General features: G+C 43.4%; 1 pseudogene; it reads right to left on the bottom strand.

The window, feature by feature from the left end:
- Positions 1-4089: 4089 nt before the first annotated feature.
- LOC137925262 (catalase pseudogene) lies at positions 4090-6996 on the bottom strand (annotated as a pseudogene).
- Between the last annotated feature and the right edge of the window lie 2102 nt (positions 6997-9098).

The raw sequence follows: 9098 nt of genomic DNA, 5'->3' as shown, positions 1-9098 counted from the left end.
ATGCGGTAGGGTTGGAAACAACAAAGCTCCGGGACCGGATGGGATCCCCAACGTAGCTCTTAAGCAAGCTGTTGTAGCAACACCAGGAGTCTTCTTGGAGGCCTACAATAGCTGCTTACTGGAAGGCACCTTTCCTACCGCGTGGAAACGACAGAGACTGGTACTTCTCCCTAAAGGTAAGAAGCCACCAGACGAGCCATCGTCATACTGGCCCCTCTGTATGCTGGATACTGCGGGGAAAATACTAGAACGTATTATCCACAGCAGGATCGAAGCAGCAGTTGAACCCCACCTAGCTAACTCACAGTATGGGTTCAGAAAAGGCCGGTCTACGCTGGACGCTATAGAGCAAGTAGTCAATATAGCAAAACTAGCAGTGTCTGGGAAAAGATGGAAGAGAGGCTCGATAAAATACTGCCTGGTTGCCACCTTGGACATTAAAAACGCCTTTAACTCAGCAAAATGGGAGGTCATCATGGGGGCACTTAGCTCACTGAATGTACCTCTATACCTACGTAAAATAGTCGCTAGTTACTTCTCTGATAGGGTCCTCATATACACTACGGAAATCGGGACGGAGGAGTACAAAGTCACCGGAGGCGTCCCACAGGGGTCAGTACTAGGGCCACTTTTGTGGAACGCTTTGTACGATGGACTCCTAAAGAAACATCTACCCAGCGAAACTAAACTCGTCGCATTCGCTGATGATCTAGCAGTCGTTATAGTAGCGAAACACGTGGAGGAAGTGAAGTGGGCATTTGAAAGATCCTTTCAAGTAATCACCCTGTGGATGAGGTCAGTCGGACTAGAACTGGCTGAGCAGAAGACGGAAGCAGTGCTCATTACTGGCAGGAGAGTTGCGGAGACCATCACACTCAATGTCGGCAGCTGTGAAATCGCAACTCAACCAGCTATACGGTACCTAGGAGTAATGATCGACCATAGGCTGAACTTTAAAGATCAGGCTGAGAGAGCAGCAGCGAAAGCGTCTCTGGTGACAGCTAAACTCTGCCGACTCATGCCTAATGTCGGAGGTCCCAAGCAAAACAGAAGGAAGTTATTAGCGTCGGTGACTACGTCAGTGCTTATGTACGGAGTACCCATATGGTCCGACGCACTGAGCAAACAGGAGTCCCGACGGAAAATCGCCTCTGTTTATAGAGTCAGCACCCTACGGGTAGCTAGCGCCTTTCGTACAGTATCGGAGGATGCAGCATGCGTGATAGCAGGTATGGTTCCTGTTGCGCTTCTTGCAGACGAAAGAACTGATCTGTACCGTAGCAAAAAAAGCAAATCAGACCCAACTTCAGCTGAACTTAGAATTCGGGGAAGACTGAAAAGCTTGCAACAGTGGCAATCGTCCTGGGATAAGTCGACGAAAGGAAAATGGACGCGTAAGCTTATACCAAACCTAGAGTCATGGGTGAACCGAGATCATGGAGAGTTGAACTACTACCTGACTCAGATGATATCCGGCCATGGCTGTTACCGAGCGTATCTCCATAGGTTCAAATACGAAGATTCCCCTGACTGTCCTAATTGTGTCGGAATGATTGAAGATGCAGAGCATGTCTTTTTCGTCTCCCCCGATTTAACGAAGCCAGGAGGTCTTGGGAAGAAGGTGTAGGATGCAAAATCTATCCTGAAACTCTGATAGCTACAATGCTATCCTCGCCTTCGGCCTGGGAACTTACGAGCGCGTACTGTACGACGGTGCTAAAGGAGTTGCGTAAAATAGAGCAAGAGCGGAGGAAGTTGGCCTGAACAGCCACTCTATCAGAGAAAGCTGCGGCTAAATCCCCCCCGCGAAGTAATGCCTAACGGCCATGCCGTGGGGACCAGGGATACCGAAGAGAGAGGATTGTTTTAAGTCGGTATTGATCTAGATCGAGTCCGACATACGGGGCACCAACATCAGGCCCTATGATACGTAAACGTACCTCTATAAAAAAAAAAAAAAACCTACCTACCTACCTACCTACCTACCTACCTACCTACCTACCTACCTACCTACCTACCTTCATTAACTATGGGATAAGTAGCTGACTTACATTCAAAACACAATACAAACAAACTTAACCATACACGATTACAAATCATATTTATTAGGCATCTTGTTATCAAAAAGGTAAAAGTTACATGTAAGCCGAACTATATTCAATTGTTTAATACGTGTGAGACGCTGCCAATGTAACATAATAATATTACATAAACAAATTCAAGGAACCCATGAAATATGAATTTCCAACCAGACAGGTCAAGCACGGAAAGCACGAAGCTATTATGCGTGAACTCGTAGACATTTGACTGCATTGATGTTTAACAAAATAAATTTCTTACGCGATGACACCAATCTGCTAAGCGTTACAACTTTGAAAGGTTTAGACTTTAAGAGATACTTTTTTTTCCCACAAAGTGATCACACTTATAGATAAATTAAAACTTTGTTTTAAATACTGTACGTTAATGTAATACATATAAGCATCTTCGGTCAAGTCCTTCGGTCAAGCCTATTTACACCAACAAACTGCATGTGCAGTTTATCGATTTTATTGTCCGAAAAATATATGGATGGAATGCAAAATACAAATGCATTAGAAATATAAAAAAATATCCTACACTACTGCATTTAATTTAACCTGTGGTTTTTAGGTATTTGAATAAAAATTGAGTTCTGTTTGTACTTTTGTACAATTTTATGGAAACAAACAGTAGCTTTTCAATTTTGAAACCGATGAGAATTTTATAAAGCTTTCAAGGTACGATATCATTAAGAAAATTTTAATTAAAATCTTCACTGTTTTCTTCGGCGAACGTTCATCTCGAATATTCATTATAGGATATTCAACTTCAGGGCATAACGTATGTATAGACATGCATCACATTTACAATTTTAGAAAAGCTTACGTCGATTAAGTGAGGATCTTCAGATATTTTTATGAGAACCTTAAGAGAACATGTGGGAAATCCAAGTTACAGACTCCTTTAATTTTTATAAAATTCCGAGTTCACTTTCGCGATGCTGAATGGACAACCAACATTATGTGTATAATATATTCAGTTCTTTGTTCGTGTTTCTATTGTATTGTGAGGACGTCTAAAGTGTTAGCACTGCATGCGAGGCCGTAGATAATTTTTGAAATGTTTGAATCCTGTTTGTACGCGTGCAGAAAATGTTTACAACAAATTAAAAAAAAACCAATATGAATCAGAGCACCCGACGCACACACCAGCCATCGGATTCTTCTGGAGTAAAAGCTTTATTTAGTGAGAGAGTCTTACAGTCTTCTTTGTTTAAAATAAAGCCTAGGTAAAATTGTTTAAGCGATGTTTCCGTATATTGTGACTGGCAAACGTATACATCCCTACTTGTCATTGTAGTGTACAAATTGTTGCACTAAAATAATAAAAACAGACGTTTTACTAGCTTTTTGAAAATTGGCAGAGATTTAGTATTTCTTCGTACTATATTATAAATATATATATCCATATATAAATATATATATATATATATATATATATATATATATATAATACGTGTATTCTGAAGCCGAAGGTCTGAAGAATTTTAGCCCAAAATTCGAAGACGTGGTCATATTGACGTAGTCCAATTAAGAAACGGATGTACAGGATATATTTGTTTAAAATCTTTTCCACTACGAGGGCTATATTCATCCTCTGGTGGTGTCTGATGACGGTACTTGTGTCAATTTGGGCCCGTATTTACGTATTAAATTGAGATTTATTAATAAAACAATTATGAAGCTTATAAAATGACAAGCATTTTTTATATTTAATTCTAATTGTCCCGCTGATTTTTTGTGCGCATGTGTACTGCCTTTTGTTGATATAGTTTAAAAATAATTCTTCGTAATTTTAAAATGCCATAAAAACTATTATAACCATTTTTAGAGCAAAAATAATTATAGTTTAATATGCATTTTTTATGAATGTTCTCTCAACCACCTTAAAGGGAAGAATTTTGTTAAATCTTTTCTTAGCTAATCTCTACTTAGTAAAAGAGATATGTATACCAAATTTAAAGTTAGTTCTTAACTGTATGGTTCTAGAGATGTCGTGATGAAGTACATAGACGGATGTAAGTGACAGATTAGTTACTGCACCGCGGCTGCGCTACGCGCCCGGCGTGAGTACGGCGGGCGGCGGCGGCGCAGGCGCGGCCATGCCCACGCGCAGCTGCTGGGCGACGCGCCGGCCCAGGTCGGGGTCCACCAACGAGAACATCTTGATGAGGCGCTGCTGCAGGAACGGTGGCGACGACACAAGCGCGAAGGACACCGTGTTGTTGGCCAGCCGGTCGCGCTCGGCGTCGGAGAGCCCGGCGTAGAAGCGCGCTGGTTCCTCCAGGTCCACGGCATTAGAGTCGTACACGAGCAGCTGGTGCCGCGGGCGCGCCGCCTCCACGTGCGCGGCGGGTCCGCTGAACGAGGTCGGGTATTGGTTGGGCACGTCGTGCATGTTGCTGCGCACGGGCGGGGGCCCGTCGCGGTTGTACGTGTTCGCGTACATGGGACAGTTCACCTCTATGTTGTTGTAGTTGCTGCCCAGTCGGTAATTTTGGCTGGCCGGGTAAACGACGGTCCGCCCTCTGAAAAGTAAGTCCTTCGGCCCCGATATCCCCGGCACCAGGTTCGCGGGGTTGAACGCTAGTTGTTCGGAAGTACGGTAGAAGTTGTCGGGATTCCTGTCGAGAACCAGGCGGCCGATCGTTACGGTTTTGTACGTGCCGTTTTTCCACAGTCGGGTCACTTCGAATGGGTTGAAGTCCAGATGCAACAGGTCATCAAAGGTCAGCACGTCCATGTCCAGGCGCCAGACGGGATGCCGGCCCTCTGCGATGGCATTGAACAGGTCCCGGCTGTAATAATCAGGGTCTTGTCCATTGATCCTCATCGCTTCCTGGGATGGCAAGTTCTCGATGCCTTGTAAAGTCCTAAAATTAAATTTGACGTAGAAAGTCTCTCCTTTCTTATTGTATATCTCGTAGGTGTGTATGGGGAAGGCGTCCATCTTCCTGTATCCGTTGGGAATACCGCCGTCGGCCAGCAGGCGCAGGAAAGCGCTGATGGTGTCGAAGCGCAAAGTGAAGTGATCGTCGCGCGCAGCCGGATCAAACAAGTTGGTGCGCGGATTCCTGCGGATAGAGTGCACGATGCTGAAGAAGTACTCTGGGTCCTTGTAGAAATACACGGGCATGTTTATGCCTATGAGGTCGAAATTACCCTCCTTCGTGTAAAACTTCACGGACATTCCTTTGGGCTCCCTGGTGGCATCCAAGCCCCCTAAGTTCTGTATAGTGGTGGAGAACCTGGCCGCGACGGGAGTTCTCTTGCCGACGCCATTGAACAGGTCGGCCTTAGTGTACTTAGAGACATCGTGCGTCACCTCGAAGTATCCAAGCGCCGCGATTCCCTTCGCGCACGCCATCCTCTCGGGAATCCTCTCAGCCCCGAAGTGAAAAATATTATCCATGAAGAACTTGTTCATTAACAAGTCGCTGTTCAATGCGTTCGTGTCTCTGATCTCCACGGGATACCCGGAGCTCAGAGTCATCAGCCCGACCGGTTTCTGTAATTACAAGCAACAGGCACAACGCTTCAAAATAAACTTACAGAGGGGTTCATTTTAGACAACTTTGTAGTGCAATGAGCTGCCGCAGCGCCAGTTGGCACGGGCAGCCGCGCCGGCTCGGAGCGGAGCACAACCTCGTAACGCTCGGCGCAGGACGCGTTTGTCTAAGAAAACCCACTGATAAGTTACCATAATAATTTATCGTCATCACTATTGCAACCGCAGTAAGTCCACTGCTGGATATAAGCCTCCTCTATAGAACACCATTAGAACCGTTTAAAATCGGCGAGCATTTTGCATCTCTAGACGACGTTAACAAGGTATCACTGCATAGGAAGATCACCTTGCAGGTTCTACCGTCCGGCCCGAGCTGAAACCAAACTTGTTGCGTGGTCGAACATTTAGATACAGCGTAGTGCTATGTATAATAGTAGAGTAAACACCTGTCTCGCTGGAACCTGCCTGATACAAGGGTCAATTTTTGGACCAGTGCCCTGCACATACTGTGTCCTTGTTTATTTATTGAGAAAGTTACGCCAGAAGTAGATGCATTAAAATGATTACAACTGTGTGTTATAAAATATAAATAAATTTATAGAAAAAATACAATAGCACAGCGATTTACCAAAGATATTGAGACCAGGCGACTTAGCTTTGAGATTATTGTGCATTCTGCATATTTTGAAGGTATATTAGCAATCGTGTTGGTATGGACACATTGTACGGCGTATGAAGAGTTATTCGTGACAGCATTCGCTACATCGCATACGAAATGTCGGAAAGTTGTTGCTCAATTTCCGAGTTCCGAAGTTCGAAAAAACAAGCACAGTCACTAATATATATATATATATATATATATATATATATATATATATATATATATATATATATATATATATATATATATATATATACACACATGCGTGCGCGTGTGTGTGTGTGTCGTTATCACTAGTTAGATCTAATATTTACTTTTCGCGCCTTCCGCCCCGTGCTGCCTGTCCCCAAGTACCCATTAATTTTACAAATGCTGGATAAAGCAGCAGTGGAATAGTTAAAAAAATCTGCATGAGGAGCATACCAGGTGTTTTTTTCTGAAGTCGTAAAGCTGTCGAGCGGCTGGGGAAGTCCGGTTTTCGTAGGCGGGCGACAGAAAGTCGTACAGGTCATCGTGCGCTGCAGCGAGCACCTGCAGACAGGCAACTACCACCAGCACCGCATACGTGCCCCAGCTGCAAGTCCTGCACCATCTGCAAGTGGTACTCATGGTGAAACAATGCCAGCAGTCGACTGGTCGACCTTTTAATGTTCTGGCTCTGCGAACAAACACAATAAATACGATCTCACCAACTTAAATATGTAATTAAATGTTAATTTCTAATTGCACCTTAAATACGTGATAATTGTTTCATTACGGTGTGTTTACGCGCGCGCCGGGGCCGCCGCAACAGTGTTGTAGTGTTCACAGCTCACACTACACCGGTCTCCTAGCCAGCACCGCTGCACTGTGCAGTCTGTGCAGTGGCAGCCAGCGGCGCGCGGGCTCGCGGGGCGACGGAAGCTTCTTCCGCTAACGCTCGCGTACAAGTTAGTATGTTTATTACAAATTTGCATTCGTAATAACGTTGCAATTATAATTTAAAATCTGACAACTTAATTGCGGGCCACCATCGTGCGCGCGTGCGATGCGCGTACAATGGAAAGCGCTGCCTCGAGGGGGTACATGATTACGGCCAGATGAGCAGGGCAGAGGGGAGAGTGCATGTAATGATGTGTGCATATTAATGAACGCTGCTGTCGTAATAAGCTGTAATAAATGTTCACTCAAGCGGAGCAGTCCTTCTTAAGTATCCCAAATAGACCCTGTATGGCAGCACTGCCACGTATAGTGGCATCTTAGTAGCAACTCGATTTTTTTTTCATAAACTAGCTTCATTCAAACTCACATTATCTTTTTGTTGTATTTACAAACAAAGTTAGCAACGTGCTCGGTGCGAATAGGACTTTCATTAAAAATTAAAAAATAAATATTTATTTCTATTACTCTCTTATGACAACATAATATATTACTATATAGAGTGATTGGCTGTAGATGTAAAAGTTATAAAGAGACGAATGAAAAGTACATTAATAAGCAAAAAGTTTAAAAACTACCTATTTCTAATCACTCTGTATAAAGTGAACTCTGAAATTTTACATTAATTTATTCTTTCTTGCGACAGGCTCGTAACTTCTGGCGGTAAGGAAGGCCCGGGTAATGTGGAAATGTCAAAGAAAACTACGAAAAAAATTAAATTATGGGAGCTGGTGATTTTTTTAATATCTTTATTTGGATTTATAATAAAAAGCAAAGCAAATACACCTCCCGGTGACGGCAATGAACGCGGCGGACGAGACGAGACCGCGTTGAACAATAGTCAGTCAAACGTCGGAGTCGTCTGAATGCACAGTTTCAGTTATTTGTGTAAAAACTTTAAAAGAGGATGGACGTATAGCTCGCTTGTTGTCATTCAATTATTGTACACCTTATTTAATAAGTCATTGGTTTCAGAAATAACATACAACGTGATGATAAGAACCAATTGAAATAAATGATTGTTATCAGTATATCAGTGCTGTGCAGCGCTGCGAGTGGCCGCGGCTAGCGATGATGTCATTAGTTAATTGTGCGGTGCCGTTTGTAGGCTGTGACGGTAGGTGAAAGAAAAACAGCAACTCGGCAACAGAAGAAAAAATATATTTAATTAAAATAGGTAGTGGGCAGAAGGCCTGGCCTGATTTTACATCACAGCTCGGTACTCCCCTGATGGTGGTGGTAGCCAGCCGCACGATCTCCCAGCACTGGTCAGACGGCAGCAAGTAGAAAGCAGGTAGCCTTGGTAGTTCACAGGATGTGTTGGTTCCGGTGCAAGGTGGTATGAATTCAACCTCAATAATCGTAGGTAATTTTCAGTATAAAACTCGCACCTGTGAATAAATGTCACAGTTATAATATACATATATAAACATATGTACAATTTGCTCCGCTGACAGTAAACCCCGAAATGGCTTGCGATGAAGGAAGGGCAGAAACCGAAAGCAGTTGATGTGATTGTTTACTGTCAGAAGTTACAAAATGTAAAGCATGTAAAACAAGAATAGGAGAGATAAACAAATAAACAAATTGAAAAGTAGTAATGAATACATAATGATGGAATTATGGACCCAAATAAAATTTTGACCTCTAACTTATACCTAAACGCTACTTAATATTAATGTCTTTGTAATATTTGTTTAACACTTACCCCTTTGGAGTGTGAGGTGATATAAAGGTTGTGGCGTAAATTAAAAGTTGCTCCGAAAATGAAAAGAACCAAGACGTAAATTTATAACGTAAATTCTAATTGGCCCCGGCGCGTGAGAAGACACGTAGCTGGTGAACGCAACCGACACAAAGAGTGTGCGTCGGTGCGTGAGACGTCACCTAGTTAGTGAACGCGACCGAGGCCAGGGTCCTTCTGCCGGGC

The sequence above is a fragment of the Battus philenor genome, unplaced genomic scaffold (genome assembly GCF_028537555.1).
Source record: "Battus philenor isolate CCGP_79_NKW_IND1 unplaced genomic scaffold, ilBatPhil1.0.hap1 SCAF_26, whole genome shotgun sequence".
NCBI classification, from domain to species: Eukaryota; Metazoa; Arthropoda; class Insecta; order Lepidoptera; family Papilionidae; genus Battus; species Battus philenor.
This window is presented reverse-complemented; position numbering and strand designations above follow the sequence as displayed.